Raw genomic sequence first — 20,907 nt, 5'->3', positions numbered from 1 at the left:
GTTAGTGCACATTACAATGCATCAAGAAACATCTGACCAACCACCAAGAGATGTCGCTAAAAATATTATTAAATAAATTACACTTTTAAGGATATCCTTTTGGTGTTGTTGTTGTTGTTATACCCTCCACCATAGGATGGGGGTCATACTGTGAGAATCTAAAAATTCTGAAAATCTTTCTGTTACTGTGAAATGTATAAAAATATTTAATTATATTATGGAAATTTGTAGTCGCTAAGGGTCCAGGAACTCATCGGCGGTGACATTATGGAAGTTTGTTGTCGCTTAAGGTCCCGGAAGGGATTCATCGGCGGTGACATTTGGTCATAAAACAAGAGCTAAAATTTGTATTGCTTACCGATAGGATAATTTTGTGTGGATATCTTAGCTTTATACTGATTTTGGTGTATTTAATATTTTGTCAAACATTTCTGCGAACTGGCTAGTATTTTGATGATGATTTTTCACTTTTTTTAAACATTGCAAAATTTGTGTTTGCGCTATTTTGCGCTAGTTCTAATTTGTCTCACATTGGTTACATGATTTCAACAGGATATTGTCTAGATCTCGACAGCTGGTTTTAAATTCTTACTGTAAACTTTAAGCATATAAAATTTTTCGATATTTAAAAAAATGTGATACATTTTTATAAAGAAAAACGTCATTTGAGCAAACTTACGTGAGCTGTTTAGACCAGTGATGCCAAAAAGATAATAGCTAAAACGTCACCCTTTATTTTATTTGGCTATGAAATATGAAGTTATTTCCATTTTTTTTTTCACTTTTCTTTATCAAAAGATCGTGGAAACTGGAATGTTTTTTTTTTCTTACTGCTGTGGTCCATCTTATCATGGCTTCTTCAACAACTGAATATTCCAGCATTCTACTTACTTGACTTTAATTGGCTATGACAGAACATTTGTTCCACTAGCCGAACATAGAATAGCGTTCCAAGGGCCTCGATCTTCTGCGCTCATTCTAAAATCTTTGACAACAAGTATCGAGGTGTCTCCCACTACTTGGACTTTCCATCGGGCTTTTGGTCTTCCCGGTTTGCGTGTACCACCGTGTTTGCCTTCAAAAGACTTCTTTGCTAGTGCTTCTTCATCCATTCTGACAACATGACCTAGCCAACGCAGCCGTTGTATTTTGATTTTAGCTATGCTATCGTCGTCATACAGCTCATACAGCTCGTAGTTCATACGTCGCCTATATTCTGCATTAACCCAAAGAATCTTTCTCCCAAATATTCCAAGCACTGCCTCATCTGCTTTCACAAGTACCCATGCCTCAGAACCATATAACAACACGGGTGGTATTAGTGTCTTGTATGGTGTAACCATCGTCTGCCGAGAAGGGGCCTTGTTTCTAAACTGCTTACTTAATCCAAAGTAGCATCTGTTTGCCAGTATTTTTCTTCCCTTCGTTTCGGTTACGGCGATGCCGAGGTAGATAAAGTTGCTGACTATCTCAAAGTTGTGGTTCCCAGCTTTCTCCATTTTCTTTATCTGCTCGGTTGTACAAGGCATTTTGGGAGTTGAAACCATCCATTTCGTTTTATCTCCATTTACTGCCAGACCCATTTTCACTGACTCTCTCTCTCGATTCTTTCAAAGGCTGCAGTTACTACTTCCGGTAACCGATCTATGATGTCGATGTCGTCGGCATAGGCGAATAGCATGTGTTCTCTTGTGATTAGTGTGCCATTTCTATTCACATCTGCATGTCGTATAATCTTCTTCAGCAGGATATTAAAGAGATCACACGATAGACTGTCTCCTTGTTTGGTATTAAATGGTTCGAAGAGATTCTTTCCTATTCTTACTGAGGAACGTGTATCAGCAAGTGTCATCCTGCAGAGTCTTATTAATTTTGCAGGGATACCAAACTCAGACATGGCTTGATATAACTTTGAACGTAGAGGGGTATCGAAAGCGGCTTTGTAGTCAACAAAGAGATGGTAGGTGTTGATTTGTCCTTCTCGGGTCTTCTCCAGGATTTGGCGCAGTGTGATTATCTGGTCCAGGGTGGATTTGGTCTAAGGCCGCTTTGATAGGGTCCAATTACCTCATTGACTTAAGGTTTTAATCTTTCACACAGAACGCTCGAGAATATCTTGTATTCGATGGGAAGGAGACTTATTCCTCTGTAGTTGTCACATTCTGTCTTGTCTCCTTTCTTGTGTACGGGACATAGTATGCTGAGGTTCCAATCATCGGGTATGCGTTCTTCTAGGCAGACTGCGCAGATAAGCTGATGCATACGCCTTATCAGCGTGCCGCCTCCGGTCTTAAATAGTTCAGCAGGTAACCCGTGGGCTCCTGCTGCCTTGTTCTTAAGTCGGGTCACTGCTATTTGGACCTCATTCTATACCATTATCCTTGTTTGTCTCTGCAGGAGGATGTGCCTGGACCAAAGCCATCGGTTTGATGTTTAATTTTTTGGTAGAACTTCCGCACTTCATTCTGACTCCTGTATAACTCAATTCGCTCACACTCACGTCTTTCCATTTCCTTTTTTTTTTCTGCGGAATAGACGTTTCTCCTCTCTCCTTTTCTCCTGATACCTTTCCTTCATCTGGCGCGTTGCTATTGATTGCAGGATTGCTCTATATGCCGCATTCTTGACTTCAGTAGCATCTCGACACTCTTGGTCGTACCATGGGTTTCTTGGGGGGAGGCTAGCGTTACCCAAGTACGGATTTCGCGGCATTTTTCATCGAAACGAGGAGTGCTTTCATCAAGCAGTTGGCTCAGTCGAGTGGAGTATGCCGTTGTCATCTGTTGGCTTTGCAGCTTTTCAATGTCGATCTTCCGTGCAGTGTCAGATCGTACTTTCCTCGCCATGTTCAAACGGGTGCGCACCTTTGCTGCAACAAAGTAATGATCCGAATCTATATTCGCTCCACTGATCGATCGTACATCTAAAACGCTGGATGAATGCCTTCCATCTATCACAACATTTTTTTTGTTGAAATCTGGTGCTACCAACTACCATGTTTTTTGCCGCGGCGAAATTAATCAGCCTTAACCCATTACTGGATGTTATCTCGTGGAGGCTAAACTTTCCGACTGTTGGACCAAAGATGTCTTCCTTCTCTATCTTCGCATTAAAATCTACCAGAACGATTTTAATATCATGGGCGGGTCAGCGGTCATATTTTCTCTCTAGGCGCTCGTAGAAAATATCCTTGGTCTGCTCGTCCTTGTCTTCCGTTGGGGCATGGGCACAAATAGAGCTGATATTGAAGAGTTTAGCTTTTATGCGGATTGTGGCTAGCCTCTCATCCACCGGAGTAAAGCTGGAGACAAGGTGTTTCAGTCTCCAACTAACCACAAATTCACAGGCCAATTCATGCCTCGTGTTATGGCAGCTATAGTAAAGTTCGTCGCCGTTTGGTGTTGTAGTGACGCCATTCCCAGTCCATCGCACTTCCTGTAAGGCGATAATATCTGCCTTGTACTTTTCTAAACATCCGCCAGCGAGTATACTGCACCTCCTCTTTAGATTGTGCGGACATTCCAGATGCAGACCCGCAAATCATGACCCATTTTTCGTTGACGTGGGTCGTCAACGTTTGGTGTTGTAGTGACGCCATTCCCAGTCCATCGCACTTCCTTTAGGGCGATAATATCTGCCTTGTATTTTCTAATACATCCGCCAGCGAGTATACTGCACCTCCTCTTTAGATTGTGCGGACATTCCAGATGCAGACCCTCAAATCATGGCCCTTTTTTCGTTGACGTGGGTCGTCAACGTTGGGGGTGTCCGTTTTTACTATTGCTTTGTTTCTCATAGTTTTCCGAGAGCGGGTTACAGGCCCAGCGTCCCAACCGCATGGGTTTTGTGGGATTGCACAAAATTTGGTAGTTATAGAAAATATCCTCAAAATTTTTTTCAAAAATTTGGGTTATATAGAAAATGTCCTCAAAATATGCTATTTATAGCAAATGTCCTCAAAATTTGACATTTATAGCAAATGTCCTCAAAATTTGCCATTTATAGCAAATGTCCTCAAAATTTGCCATTTATAGCAAATGTCCTCAAAGTTTGCTATTTATAGCAAATTTCCTTATAAATATTCTTAAAATTTTCTTTTTTCAGAAAATATTCAATTTTTTTTTATAGAAAATGTCCCTTAATTCGTTTTTATTAAAAATTTTATCGAAATTTACTTTAATGAAAAATTTTCACAAAATCATAGAATGATTCCCTGCTTGCGAAAGCAGATGAAGCAGTATTGGAGTGTTTGAGTGAAAAATCCTTCAAACAGGCGTTCAGCTTCATAGGCGGACATGCATGCTAACCTTTGTGCTACGGTAGCCAATTTCCAAAATAGATTGTTTCCATCAAAATCGGTTTCTTTTTTTCTTCACTTCAGTGCCTTGGTTCATTCGTCAAATTAAAAATGCATTCTTCTCAAAATCATCCATAGGAATAATTTTGTAGGTAGAAAGAGATTTATGCATTATTTTAATTTATTGATGTGCACTTGTCTGTGGCTGTGTGGTAGATGATTATGATTTATATCTATATTTACACCAAATCATCTTTGAGGAATTTCGAAAACAACAAAAACAAAAACACCAATAACAACATGATTATAAAAAATATTTGCACCATGTCCAAATGCTGCACATTAAAATGATTAATACCGAAACATCAGAATGGTTGTAAACACAAAATTCTCTCACATCTTAAGTTCCCATTTAGTAGAAGAAAGCCTAAATACCCGCATTTGCTTTCGCATTCGATAGGTGCACATTCTCAAAATAAACACATTTTGCATAGTTTGGTGTGGTTGACTGGTACGAGTATTGGACCCAGCGCCATACATACATCACTAATAGACGACCAAGATGACGACTAAGAAGACTCTTTTGGCATGATGGCGATGTGGCAGATGATGCACTCCTTATGTTATTGTCGCCGTTTCTAAAGTGTGAATGACTTTGAAACAGTTCAACATCATCATCATCATTGGCAGAAAAATCATCAAACATGCCATAGAGGTCTATATCTCATAAGCAGCTAGTCACAAAATATTTGTTAGAAATATGGCAAAATATGCTAAATGTGACGAGGATAGTATGGAACTTTCCAAATATTCACCTTAATGTAAGGCGTTAGAATTAATCAGTAATGAAAGGCAAAAGTACGATTGTGCCGACTATATAATATGCTACACCACCGAGTCCACGTACTACTTTTACAGCCTTATTCACAAAAACATTTAAAAGAGCTCATAAACTGAAAATAGGCAAAATCCGACCCTACAAGGTATACATATTTCAGATCGTCGTAAAATTCTAAGACGATTTAACGATGTCCGTCCGTCTGCTGTAATCACACTACAGCCTTAAAAAATTGAGATATTGAGCTGAACGGGCCAAATCGGAATATATTTGGATATAGCTGCTATATAGAGCGATCTGCCGATAAAGGGTCTAATGCCCATAAATGCTTGATTTTTTATCCAATTTCGCTGAAATTTGAAAAAGTGAGTAGTATTGAGTATTATTTTTAATATGTTTCAGATCGGAGTACGATATAGCTGCCATATAGACCGATCTCCCGATAAAGGGTCTGAAGCCCATAAATGCTTTGTTTTTTATCTGATTTAACTGAAATTTAAAGCGGTGAGTAGTTTTAGGCCTTTCAACATTCAACCCAAATATGGTTCAGATCGGACTATGTTTAGATATAGCTGTCATATAGGCCGATCTGCCGATAAAGGGTCTGAAGCCCATAAAAGCTTTATTTATTACCCTATTTCGCTGAAATTTGAAACAGTGAGTTGTTTTGAGCCTCCTGGTATCCTACTTTAATATGGTTCAGATCGGACTTTATTTAGATATAGCTGCCATATAAACCGATCTGAAGATGAAGGGCCTGACGCCCATAAAAGCTGCATTTATTACCCGATTTGGTTGGAATTGGACACAGTGACTTGTATTTAGCCTCCCGTCATTTGGTCCAAGGACGAACGCTATTGATTTTGAAAAAAATCGGTCCAGATTTTGATATAGCTTCCATATATATCTTTCATCCGATATGCCCTTTTAAAGCTGTAGGAGCCACAATTTTATTCCGATCATTACCAAATTTGGCACGAAGTGCGTTTTTTAACGGCCCAATATATGTGCGAAATTTCATCGGAATCGGATCAGATTTATATATAGCTCCCATATATATCTTTCATCCGATAAGGACTTTTAAGACTGTAGAAGGCACAATTTTGGTCCGAACTTTACCAAATTTGGCACGAAGGGCTTTTTGTGACGTCCCAATATGTGTGCAAAATTTTATCAGAATCCGATCAGATTTATATATAGCTCCCATATATAACTTTCATCCGATACGGCCTAGTAAGGCTGTAGAAGGCACAATTTTGGTCCGATCCTTACCAAATTTGGCACGAAGTCCTTTTTAAGACGTCCCAATATGTGTGCAAACTTTCATTAGAATCGGATCGGATCTATATATAGCTCCCATATATATCTTTCATCCGATATGCCCTTTTGAAACCGTAGGAGCCACAATTTTGGTCCGATCTTTACCAAATTTGGCATAACATGTTTCGTGTGACGTCTTACAACATGTGCAAAATTTCATCTAGATCGGTTCAGATTTAGATATAGCTCCCATATATAACTTTCATCCGATATGACCTATTAAGGCTGTAAGAGGCACAATTTTGGTCCGATCTTTACCAAATTTGGCACGTAGTGCTTTTTGTGACGTCCCAATATGTGTGCAAACTTTCATTAGAATCGGATCGGATCTATATATAGCTCCCATATATATCTTTCATCCGATATGCCCTTTTGAAGCCGTAGAAGCCACAATTTTGGTCCGATCTTTACCAAATTTGGCATGACATGTTTCGTGTGACATCTTACTACATGTGCAAAATTTCATCTATATCGATTCAGATTTAGATATAGCTCCCATATATAACTTTCATCCGATATGACCTATTAAGGCTGTAAGAGGCACAATTTTGGTCCGATCTTTACCAAATTTGGCACGTAGTGCTTTTTGTGACGTCCCAATATGTGTGCAAAATTTTGTCAGAATCGGATCAGATTTATATTGAGCTCCCATATATAACTTTCATCCGATATGGCCTTTTAAGGCTGTAGAAGGCACAATTTTGATCCGATCTTTACCAAATTTGGCACGAAGTCCTTTTTGTGACGTCCCAATATGTGTGCAAACTTTCATTAGAATCGGATCGGATCTATATATAGCTCCCATATATATCTTTCATCCGATATGCCCTTTTGAAGCTGTAGGAGCCACAATTTCAGTCCGATCTTTACCAAATTTAGCATGAGATGTTTCGTGTGGCGTCTTAATACATGCGCAAAATTTCATCTAAATCGGTTCAGATTTAGATATAGCTCCCATATATAACTTGCATCCGATATGACCTATTAAGGCTGTAGAAGGCACAATTTTGGTCTGATCCTTACCAAATTTGGCACGAAGTGCTTTTTGTGACGTCCTAATATGTGTGCAGAATTTTGTCAGAATCCGATCAGATTTATGTGTAGCTCCCATATATATCTTTCATCCGATAAGGCCTTTTAAGGCTGTAGAAGGCACAATTTTGTTCCGATCTTTACCAAATTTGGCACGAAGTCCTTCTTGTGATGTCCCAATATGTGTGCAAAATTTCATCAGAATCGGATCGGATCACTATATAGCTCCCATATATATCTTTCATCCGATATGCCATTTAGAAGCAGTAGGAACCACAATTTCGGTCCGATCTCTACAAAATTTTTCATGAGATGTTTTAATTGACATGCCAATCGAAAATCGAATCAGATTTACACAAAACTCCCATATATATCTTTTATGCGTTTCGACTTTTAAGGCTGTAGAACCACAACCGCATGAATTCAAAAAAAAGAGGCCACCATAGCGCGTTAGCGTGTCCGCCTTTGACGCAGAACTCTTAGGCTCAAATCCTGGCAAGATATTCAAAAAAATTTCAGCGGTAAATATCCTCTTCTAATGCTGGCGACATTTGTGAGGGATTATGCCATTTAAAAACTTCTTTACCAATGAGGTGTCGCACTGCGTCACGCCATTCGGGCTTAGTTCGGTTCTTAATCACTAATTGTACAGCACTCATTGGCATGGAAGAAGTTTGTCCCTTCCTTACTGGAATGTTCGTAGGCAAATATGAAAAGTTTAAGAGACACTCATACCGTCTGACTGATATTATTTATTTCGGTGACGGACCCTTCCCCTGCGGGCCTTATCCCAGCTAACGGAGAAAACTAACCAACCAAGGTGGAGGGTCCTCCCCTCAATATCATTGGAATTAAATTTTTATAAAAAGTTCCATAAAATTTTGATGTTCATAGAAAATGTCGCCCAATTTTATTTCCACACACATCGGAAAAGAAAAGCGATTTTACTATAATTTTACCCTTCCTTTTTCCAACTCTCCTACTCATCGATGTGCCCCCTTATAAATTCCACCCCAAAACAAGTGCGGCTAAACGAATATATCAGACATGCGGATGCAATGCCGTGTAAAATACTAACGAGACGTTGCTGCTACTGCAACCACACAGCAATAACAAATATCAGGCAAAAATCATAACTCAACGACATTCCTTGATGATATGCCGCCTGCTTAATCTATCTCGACCAAGTAAAAAATCAAAAAAAAAAACAAAAATGCAAAAATGTCTCGACCGATTTCTCGAATGGGCACGGTGCATCATCCTGTTTAGTTTCCCCCACCCAAAGAGCCAGTGGGAATTCTTGTGACAGCGTTCAGTTTACGTTGCATTTCCAAATAGACTTTGCATTTAAAATAGTTGCGCTATGGCAATTTGCTAAAAAGAAACAATTTCACTTAAAAAGATTTATATTTTCAATGCTGAAAGAGCATTGCGGCTTCTAAGCACTCAGGAATTCAGAACAAGTCACTCACATTGCCACGCCGCACTTTGGGCAAACAAAAATCCGTGCAAATCCATGTTGCACCGCCTAACACGGCGGTGTTGGATGGTGTCGCCAACATTCTGAGTCTGCTCATTTGAGTTTTAGGCGTTTTTTTGTGTTTTGGTGTATTTTGATCGGATATATGTTAGAATTCTGTGATCCCAATTTTGTTTTCGAATGCTATACCTTGCCAGTTGTTTCCCCACCCAGAACAAAATATGGTTGGTGTTGCAAATGCATTTTGGCCAGATTATATTTTAATATTTGTTGTTGGCTATGCAAGCAACAAATATAAAATTAAAACACTGAACATTCTGATTCTATTTTTAAAATTAGAATTTAGAATTTTTTTTTTAGAAAATTTTGCCCAACATTGATGACAAATTTATTGAGGTGTCTTCATTAAATATAACATGCAATTGGTGATGGTCGGGGCATGTTTAGTTATTAAGAAAGCCAAAACGAAATGGAATTTTGTGTTTAGAGAAAATTTCATTGAAATTTTGTCTTTAGAGAAAATTTCGTGGAAATTTTGTGTTTAGAGAAAATTTCATTGAAATTTTGTCTTTAGAGAAAATTTCGTGGAAATTTTGTCTTTAGAGAAAATTTCGTGTAAATTTTGTCTTTAGAGAAAATTTCATTGAAATTTTGTCATTTGAGAAAATTTCATTGAAATTTGTCTTTAGAGATAATTTCGCTGAAATTTTGTCTTTAGATAAAATTTCATTGAAATTTTGTCGTTAGATAAAATTTCATTGAAATTTTGTCTTTAGAAAAAATTTCACTGAAATTTTGTCTTTAGAAAAAATTTCACTGAAATTTTGTCTTTAGAAAAAATTTCACTGAAATTTTGTCTTTAGAAAAAATTTCACTGAAATTTTGTCTTTAGAAAAAATTTCACTAAAATTTTGTCTTTAGAAAAAATTTCACTAAAATTTTGTCTTTAGAAAAAAATTTCACTGCAATTTTGTCTTTAGAGAAAATTTCATTGAAATTTTGTCTTTAGAAAAAATTTCATTGAAATTTTGTCTTTAGAGAAAATTTCATTGAAATTTTGTCTTTAATTGAAATTTTGTCTTTAGAAAAAATTTCATTGAAATTTTGTCTTTAGAAAAAATTTCATTGAAATTTTGTCTTTAGAGAAAATTTCATTAAAATTTTGTCTTTAGAGAAAATTTCATTGAAATTTTGTCTTTAGAAAAAATTTCATTGAAATTTTGTCTTTAGATAAAATTTCACTGAAATTTTGTCTTTAGAAAAAATTTCACTGAAATTTTGTCTTTAGAAAAAATTTCACTGAAATTTTGTCTTTAGAAAAAATTTCACTGAAATTTTGTCTTTAGAAAAAATTTCACTGAAATTTTGTCTTTAGAAAAAATTTCACTGAAATTTTGTCTTTAGAAAAAATTTCACTGAAATTTTGTCTTTAGAAAAAATTTCACTGAAATTTTGTCTTTAGAAAAAATTTCACTGAAATTTTGTCTTTAGAAAAAATTTCACTGAAATTTTGTCTTTAGAAAAAATTTCACTGAAATTTTGTCTTTAGATAATATTTTACTGAAATTTTGTCTTTAGATAAAATTTCACTGAAATTTTGTCTTTAGATAAAATTTCACTGAAATTTTGTCTTTAGAAAAAATTTCACAGAAATTTTGTCTTTAAATAAAATTGATTGTCTCTACTGCTGAAAATGATGCTATGTTGGTGTATTCATATGAAAACCACTTCTGGGAATCAATGAATATGGAATCAATTGCTGAATACAAAGAATTGAGGTTGGTCACGGTGTAATATTACTTTTTGTAATTATTAACATAAATAATCAAAATAAAATTAGGCTAAAATTATTTTCAATGGGTTTTTTGGTCTGGTGCTAAAACTAATAACAGATTGGTAGTAAAACCAATTCCAGTTCGATAATAGGGCAAGTACCAAACGGTACTATTCATTTAATGTTTCATCTATACCATCCGGTATTGTTTTTGTACCATACGGTGTTGCTTTACTATCGTATAGTACTGAAATGAGCACGTTTGGTATTAACTTTTCTCTGAGTGCAGGTTTCATGGGTGTATCTTGACTTCAAGTATACTCTACCATTGTTGGCATAAACAACTTGCTTAAGCTACTGACTGACCTGCATTGCAAAAAACACCAATTAGGGTCACTCGCATCACACGCACTCTTACCCTATTAGTGACCTCTTTTAGCATACTCTTTCTCTGGTATACCAGTCACCTCTCGCACTATCGCTACTATAGTGACCTCTTTTAGCATACTCTTTCTCTGGCATACCAGTCATTTCTCGCACTCTAATCCTCCCACCGTAGGCTTTGCAACAAATGCTTAAGTAAAAAACAACAACAATTTGCTGTGTTTCTCCTTCGCTTTCTTTTATTGAAAATTAATTCCTCTTTTTTTATAGGATTTTCTTTTTGGAAAATAAATTTTCATATATATTCTGTACATCTCTGGAAAAGTATCTTTCGATTGATGGCAATTTCATTAAAATCCATTCAGCCGTTTGGCCGTAGTGTGTTTCACCAGATTGCTTTATAAAACCCTTGGCCGTTAAATAATATAAAATTGGTGACACCCACCCACCTACAGTATACGACCTGTAATGTAGTTACAAAATTTCCTAATAGATGTACATACAAACAGCAATAAAATTACAAATGCCACACAGAGCCGAGTCTTTAGAAATTAGCTGACCAACATGCCTAGTAGGGCCAGGCACATCACACCCCACAACGACCTCACCACTTAAATATAAGTAATAATACTCTTTCTCTCTCACATCTACCATTTGTTTCTCTTACTCTCACCACTAATCTCCCACCCACCCACTAATACTCTTTATAAATAATGATACACTTTCTTTCGCACATCTACCAGTTGTTTCTCTTACTCTCACCACTAATACTCCCACACATGGCTTTGCATTCACACCCATAACGAATGCTTTAGAAAAAACCAACAAAAATTTTCTGTGTTTATGCTTCTTCTTCTTTTATTGAAAATTAATTCCTCATTTTCGTAGATTTTGTTTTCGCTTTTCTGGCAAAATATCTTTCTATTGATGTCAATTTCATTACAATCCATTTTGCTGTTTGACCATAATATGTAACCCAAAATCGCTTTTATAAAACCCTTGGGCGTTTAACAATGGGTCGGGTACTTTTCCGGTAAAAATTTGCCAGTAAAAATTTGCAGGAGAATAAGAGCCATTTTCCACTCTTTAAAAAATTTGCAAACAAAAGTACGCGAACGACTTCCAATTAAAATTTGCATAAAAACAGCTGATTTTTGTTTTGGTTGGTTTTTTATTTGCTTGCTTGGAAAATATTTTTTTTAAATTCAAAATGCTGGCGATACTTTTGAGGTATTTTTCTTAGATTAACGTCAATTTATTGAGCGAAAGTGAAAAGGCTAGAGGGGGACAGCCATCACAAATTACCATGCAATCCCATGGCAGCGGGTTGTACGTACCGCTTTGGCCCGATGGAGTCTTTTTTTTTGGCCCGATGGAGTCTTTTTTTTTGGCCCGATGGAGTCTTTCAGTGTACAACACACTGTTACAACAACAACCATGCACGAAGCTACGAATGTCATCCGTGGCGCCAAGTCGGGTAAAGCGCTGGTTCCAGACAGAGTCTCTACACTGATGCTGAAGAATCTAAATCTGCCTGGAGTCGATTAACTTACAACTGTCCTCAGTCTATATGAACACTATTATAGTACCCGATGATTGGAAGATGGGTAGTCTGATCCCACTACTGAATCCTAAAAAGGACCCGAGCAAGGGGGAGTCGTTCAGACCGAACTCCCTTCCTTTATCAGTAGCCAAGATGCATGAGCGACTACTCCTCCCGCTCCTCTCGTTGGACAATTTCCATTCGCCAAGCATCAGCATGCATTTCGAAGGCTGCATAGGACTACAACTGCTTTACATGCCATTACCGTATACAAAAGTACACTTGTTGTGCTGACAAAGATACTTGGGACTAACCATCTAATGCTTTTGGAAATTGTGGCTAGATAAATTGCTACGACCAATGTGTGGGGCTAAGGGAGTTTTCCATTTGGCCATGTGGCGTCTACGAACACTTTGTTATCATTGAAGATATCTGTATCCGTTCACAACTGGCAGATTCTAATCCCACTGTGTGTCATTTGTTTAACTACTCAGCTAGACCCACTCAATCCCATGGCAGCATCTTCCCTCCTTAACAAATTCAAAGGAACTGTGTTGGTTTCATCGTAGCTCTCCGATGAGGATGATTCCATCAAAACACTTATGAAACCGATAATTGCTCTTTTCTTGGTGTCTGGAAGGATACAATGTTTTAATTTTTCAAGATTTTCTCTCTCGCGCTCTCTTCTGGCAAATAAAGTACACGAACGTCTTCCAGTAAAAATTTGTGCAAATTTGCACAAATTTTTGAGTTTCCGAACACAGCTAATATCTATGGAGAACATTTCACTGAATTTTTTTGTCTTTGGAGAAAATTTCATTAGATTTCTTCCGTTAGGCGAAATTCCACTGATATTTTGTCTTTTTTTATCATTTTATTAAATGTTAATTCACTCAAAATAATATCAAATTTGTTGAATGCCTGTTTTTGTCTATTTAAATGGAATTTAACACCATCATTGCAACGATAATTTGTTCATGATGAAAAAAGGAAAAGAACAACAAACGCAACAGGAAAACACAACGGTGCATGCTGCGACGCCACTGTTGGGGCAATGGCGCCTTTTCATTTCAAAAGAGCGTTGACAGCATGTCCGGCTGCAGACATGGTCATGTCAAAAAAAAAGTAGGATTAGGCAAAAAACAAAGATTCTCCCCCACTTGTAGTGCCGATTGAAGAGATTGTGTGCAATTTGTGAAAAATTCCAATGTTGCACTTTTCTTGGCAGAAAGAGAGTCCACACCCAAACACACGCAGGCGAACTGTCTTGACTATCGCATTGTCTGGATCTAGATTGGAATGGAGAAAAATACAAAGATTGTGATATTTTTGTGCAGGAAAACAAAATCTGCGCCATCAACCATTAATAAGCCCGTAATTACTTATACGCATCCTTTCTGTGTGCTTAGGGCCTCTCGTCAGTTTGTACGTCTGGCCAGCTGTCTGTCTGCCTGTCTGTCCAATGTCTTCCACTTTACAGTCTGTTACAGTCCAACAACCGGAACAAGCTACTTAACACTGTGCAAAGTATAAAAATTAAGTATCATTGATTATACGCACTTTACTTGCGATGCTCTGATTTACACTGAGAGAAAAATATGAATTTTTTTTTTAAATTTAGGCAGAAAAATGTGTGTTTTGCTCTGTAATAGCATTTGACTGGTTTCCTAGATCGCGATTTCGTTTGGAACCACCCAAACTCCTCGATAGGATTTTCTTCTAGGTTGAAACTATGCTCTTAAGAGTATTTTCATATGAAGCGCAGCAAGAAAGAAAATAACTCCACTTCATATGTTTATACGAAATGAAGACATCCAACTATTACAAACAAAATAACAACAAAAATACCAATTTTTTTGAAAATAAAATTAAAAATCCATTTCTTTGATTTTCAAGCTTAATGAAAGATTTGGTGCGAGTGATCCTTAGTCATTCACCAATAGGGAGAGACTCCTTTAATTGAATTTGGGCCATAGTACTGTCCAGGTAACCCCAAGCATTCCTACCCCTAGACGTTTTTATTTTGGTTTATTTTTATACCCACCACCGTAGGATAGGGGAGGTCACCATAGCGCAAAGGTTAGCATGTCCGCCCATGACGCTAAACGCCTGGGTTCGAATCCTGGCGAGACCATCAGAAAAAATTTTTCAGCGGTGGTTTTCCCCTCCTAATGCTGGCAACATTTGTGAGGTACTATGCCATGTAAAACTTCTCTCCAAAAAGGTGTCGCATTGCGACACGCCGTTCGGACTCGGCTATAAAAAGGAGGCCCCTTTATCGTTGAGCTTAAACTTGAATCGGACTGCACTCATTGATATGTGAGAAGTTAGCCCCTGTTCCCTAGTGGAATGTTCATGGACAAAATTTGCAATTCGCATTGTACCGTAGGATAGGGGGCAACACATCGAAATATCAATTTCCGACCCTACAAAGTAAATATATTTCGGATCGTCGTAAAATTCTTAAACGATTTAACGATGTCCGTGTGTCTGTCCGTCCGTCCATCCGTCTCTTGTAATCACTATAGAGCCTTCAAAAATTATGATATTGAGATGAAATTTGGCACAGATGCGTCTTTTTGATGCACGCTGGTTAAGTTCTTGAACGGGGCAAATCGGACCATATTTAGATATAGCTGCCATATAGACCGATCTCCCGGTAAAGGGTCTAATGCCCATAAATGCTTTATTTTCAATCGGGTTTCACTGAAATTTGAAACAGTGGGTTTTTTAAGCCTCTCGACATCTGACCTAAATATGGATTAGATCGGTCCATATTTAGATATAGCTTCCATATAGATCGATCTCCCTATAAAGGGTCTGAAGCCCATTCAAACTTTATTTTTTATACGATTTCGCTGAAATTTGGAACACTGCGTAGTTTATATCCGACCCAAATATGGTTCAGATCGGACTATATTTAGATATAACTGCCATATAGACCGATCTCCCAATAAAGGGTCTGAAAGCCATAAAAGCTTTTTTTGGAATAGTGCGCAGTTTTTAGACTCCCAACATCCGACCCAAATATTGTACAGATCGGACTATATTTAGAATAGCTGTCATATAGACCGATCTGCCAATAAAGGGTCTGAGCCCATAAAACCTTTATTTTTAAATCGATTTCGCTAAAATTTTAAACAGTGAGATTTTTTTAGCCATCTCACACACGACCTAAATATGGTTCTGATCGGACTATATTTAGATATAGCTGCCATATAGACCGATGTGCCGATAAGGGGTCTGAAAGCCATAAAAGCTTTATTTATTACCCGATTTCGCTGAAATTTGGAACACTGCGTAGTTTTAAGCTTCCCAATATCCGACCCAAATATGGTACAGGTCGGACTGTATTAAGATATAGCTGTCATATAGACCGATCTGCCGATAAAGGGTCTGAAGGCCATAAAGCTTTATTTATTACCCGATTTTGCTGAAATTTGGAACACTGCATAGTTTTAAGCCTCCCAATATCTAACCCAAATATGGTAAACATCGGACTATATTTAAATATAGCTGCCATATAGACCGATCTGCCGATAAAGGGTCTGAAGGCCATAAAAGCTTTATTTTATATCCAATTTCGCTGAAATTTGGAACACTGCATAGTTTTAAGCCTCCCAATATCCGACACATATATGGTACAGATCGGACTATACTTAGATATAGCTGCCATATAGATCGATCTTCCTATAAAAGGTCTGAAGCCCATAATTATTTATTACCCGAATTCGCTGAAATTGAAAACAGTGGGTTATTTTAAGCCTACCGACATCTGACCTAAATATGGTTCAAATCGGACTATATTTAGATATAGCTGCCATATAGACCGATCTCTCGATAAAGGGTATGAAGGTCATAAAAGCTTTATTTATTACCCGATTTCGCTGAAATTTTAAAAAGTGAAAAGGTTAAGTTTATTACCCAATTTCGCCAAAATTTGAAACAGTGGATTTTTATGAGCCTTCCGATATCCGACCTTAATATGGTTCAGATCGGTTTATAATTGCATATATCTACCAAAAAGACCAATATTTTGTTCTACAAAATAGAATAGTGACATATACATTAGACCACTCAACAATGTCCGTGCCGAATTGGGGTGCTTAAGTTATCCAATTTTCACCGGATTGTGACGAAAGGGGGTTAACATTTATACCCGAGGTTTCGGGTATCCAAAGTTCGGCCCGGCCAAACTTAATGGCTTTTTTACTTGCTATTATTTAAATTAAACAAGTAAGAGCGTGCTAGGTTCGGCCGGATTTTATATACCCTCCTCCATAGATCGCATTTGTCGAGTTCTTTGCACGGTATCCCTTTTTTAGGCAAACAAAGAATAATAAATAGGAACTGTTATGCTATTGGAGCTATATCAAGTTATAGTCTGATTCGGACCATAAATGAATTGAATGCTGAACAATGTAAAAGTCGTTGTGTAATATTTCAGTCCATTCGGATAATAATTGCGCCTTGTAGGGGCTCAAGAAGCAAAATCGGGAGATCGGTTTATATGGGTGCTATATTAAGCTACAGATCGATTCAGACTATATTGGACACGTCTGTTAAAGGTCATGAGAGAAACCGTTGTACAAAATTTCTGCCTATATCAGGTTGTGTACCGATTTGCGCCATATTAGCACAGTTATTGGAAGTCATAACAAAACACCTCATGCAAAATTTCAGCATAATTGGATGAGAATAAGGGCCTCTTTCGGCTCAAGAATTTAAGATCCAAGATCGATTTATATGGCAGCTATATAAGGTTATAAAGCGATTTGAACCATACAAAGCACTGTTGTTGGAAGTCATAACAAAACACCACGTATAAAATTTTAAATAAATCTGACGATAATTGCGCCCTCTAGAGGCTCAAGAAGTCAAGCTTAAACTTTCATACGAATCTGCTGAAAGTTGAGGCTTCTAGGGGCTTAAAAAGTCAAATCCGGGGATCGGTTTATATGGGGGCTATATCTGTTTATAAAAGGATTCAGATCATACTTGGAATCGAGGTTGGAAGTCACAACTTAACCTTTGTTCCAAATTTCAGGCAAATCGGATGAAAATTGGGGCTTCTACGAGCTCAAGAAGTCAAATTCGGGGATGGGTTTATATGGAGGCTATATCTGCTTATAAACCGATTCGGGCCATACTTAGTATGGATAGTGAAAGTCATAGCATAGGTCTTGGTTCCAAATTTCAGCTGAATCGGATGAAAGATGAGGCTAATAGGGGCTCAAGAAGTCAAATCCAGGGATCGGTTTATATGGGGGATATATTTGTTTATAAACCGATTCGGATCATATTCGTCATCGATGTTGGAAGTCATAACTCAAATATGTGTTCCACATTTCAGTCAAATCGGATGAAAATTGAGGCTACTAGGAGCTCAAGAAGTCAAATGCGGAGATGGGTTTATATAGGGGCTATAACCGTTTATAGACCGATTCGGATCATACTTGGTATCGATGTTGGAAGTCATAGCTCAAGTCTTTGTTCCAAATTTATGGCAGGTTATGTACGGACTTGCTGTTGGAAGTCATAACAAAAAACCTGATGCAAAATTTCAGCCAAATCGGATGAGAATTGCGCCCTCTAGAGGCTGAAGTTGTCAAGACCCAAGATCGGTTTATATGTCAGCTATATAAGGTTATGAACCGGTTTGATCAATACTTAGCACATTTGTCGGAAGTAATATCAAAATAACACGCACAAAATTTCAGACAAATCGGACGAGATTGCGCCGTCTAGAGGTTCAAGAAGTCAAGACCCAAGATCAGTTTATATGTTTTATAAAAAATATTTAATTTTTCAAGTTTTTTTTGTCTGTTAGGGCGAGATCATTAAATTTTACAATTTTTTTTTGTTTCTCTTTCGAGACGAGCTCAATGACCGGAGATGCAAATGGAAAAGGAAAGCCAAAGATAGCAACACACACCAAAAAAATTATTTATAAAAACATGGACCGATCTGGCCCATTTACAATCCCAACTGACCTACACCAATAAGAAGTATTTGTGCAAAATTTCAAGCGCCTAGCTTTACTCCTTCAAGAGTTATCGTGCTTTCGACAGACAGACGGACGGACATAGCTAGATCGACTTAAAGTGTCTTGACGATCAAGAGTATATATACTTTATGGGGTCTTAGACGCATATTTCGAGGTGTTACAAACAGAATGACGAAATTATTATACCCTCCTCCATATGTTGGAGAGTATAAAAATGGTTTCCATATTTATTTTTCTCCAAGTGTATATCTGTAGTGCGATTAAAATTGCATAAGGGATTAACCTCAACAAATGCAAATGGGGAGTTGTAAAAATCAGCAAATATGCAGACATCAACAAAGATAAGCAATTTTTTCTTTATTTTTACAGGATCTTGTTGTTTATTTTCGCAATAAATTCTTGAAATGTTTTCAACGATTTTCCAACAAGAAGTGCACAAAATACGGCTGTTCCCTGCTGGGGAAAATCGCAATTTTCTTGTTACATATGAAGAAGGCTGAAGCCAGCGAGTACATTACTTAACTCTGCACTCCGAGTGTGGTGTGGCATGGAGTTAGTATAGTATTGCTGGGTTACACAGATGTTTCCTTTAATTACCATTGAGGCAGCAATTCTTTTGGCGTTTCGAAACATTTTTCATGTGTTCTCAAATTCTGTTGAGTTTTAGAGTAGTTGTTTTGTTATCTTTGGCAAATTCTTGAAAACAATTGCACTTTCTTCGGTGTACGGTGTTAGTTTTGGCTTTCTGATTTGAGGTTAATGCTCTGAATTTTCTATTTTCGGTACAATTTCTAAATGTCAAGTGAATTGCTTTGGGTCGTCGTACAAATGCAGCAGCCATCACCAACCAACAAGAATTCAATGCAATTTATGACCCTGAACCCTTTTGAGGAAAACGAAAGCACAGACGTATGTATGGATGTACATACATACGTCACTTAATTCATTTCGATGGCTCTGACGCAGTGTTTGTCCGTCTATAATGCGAATGCACTAATTGCAGATTTTCAAGTTTAAAAAACTTGGCTACTTTTCCTGTATGCAGCGAGAACGAGAGTGTAGCCTGTTAATGACCCTTTCTGAACTGGGAAAAGAGAAATTTTTACATATTTTACATTTTTGTTGGCAAAACAAAAACATACATGTTTAAAAATAATATTCTTCGGACATTTTTTTGCCATGGGTTACAGCTAAAGGCAAAAGTCGAAAAATTACATTAAAATTAATGCTTCAAAGTCTTACTGTACTGTCAATCAATGATTACCTATATGCAATGATTTTTTTTTTAATTGGACCTCCTCAGGTCCTCTCTTTTTTTTTGTTTTTTGTACCTTTCTTACCTAGGTTTAGATTTCAACAAGTTTAAGTAAGCCCCTATTCGTAACATACATGGCATCGATGTTGGAAGTCATAACTCAAATATATGTTCCAAATTTCAGCCGAATCGGATGAAAATTGAGGCTTCTAGGGGATCAAGAAGTCAAATCCGGAGTTTGGTTTATATGGGGGCTATACCGGTTTATAGACCGATTCGGATCAAACTCGGCATGAATTTTGGTAATCGAAACACAAGCCTTTGTTCCAAATTTCAGCCTTGGCATGAATGTTGAAAGTCAAAATTCAAGTCTTTGTTCCAAATTTCAACTAAACCGGGGATGGGTTTATATGGGGGCTATACCTGTTTATAGACCGATTCGGATCATACTCGTCATGGATGTCGGAAGTCGTAACACAAGACTTTGTTCCAAATTTCAGCCAAATGAGATGAAAATTGAGGTTCTAGGAGCTCAAGAAGTCAAATCCGGGGATGGGTTTATATGGGGGCTATACCTGTTTATAGACCGATTCGGATCATACTTGGTACCGATGTTCAAAGTCACAAATCAAACTTTTGTTCCAAATTTCAGCCTAATCGGATCAAAATTGAGGCTTCTAGGAGCTCAAGAAGTCAAATCCGGGGATGTGTTTGTATGGGGGCTATATCCGTTTTCAGGCCGATTCAGATCATACTTGGTATCGATGTTGGAAGTCATAACATAAGTCCTTGCTGCAAATTTCAGCTAAATCGGATGAAAATTGTGGCTTCTAGGGGCTCAAGAAGTCAAATCCGGGGATGGGTTTATATAGGGGCTATATCTGTTTATAGACCGATTCGGATCATACTCGGCATGGATGTTGAAAGTTATAACATAAGTCTTTGCTCCAAATTTCAGCCAAATTGGATGAAAATTG

This window comes from Stomoxys calcitrans, chromosome 4 (genome assembly GCF_963082655.1).
Source record: "Stomoxys calcitrans chromosome 4, idStoCalc2.1, whole genome shotgun sequence".
Lineage (NCBI taxonomy): Eukaryota > Metazoa > Arthropoda > Insecta > Diptera > Muscidae > Stomoxys > Stomoxys calcitrans.
The sequence above is the reverse complement of the archived record's forward strand: the minus strand, read 5'-3'. Positions refer to the sequence as shown.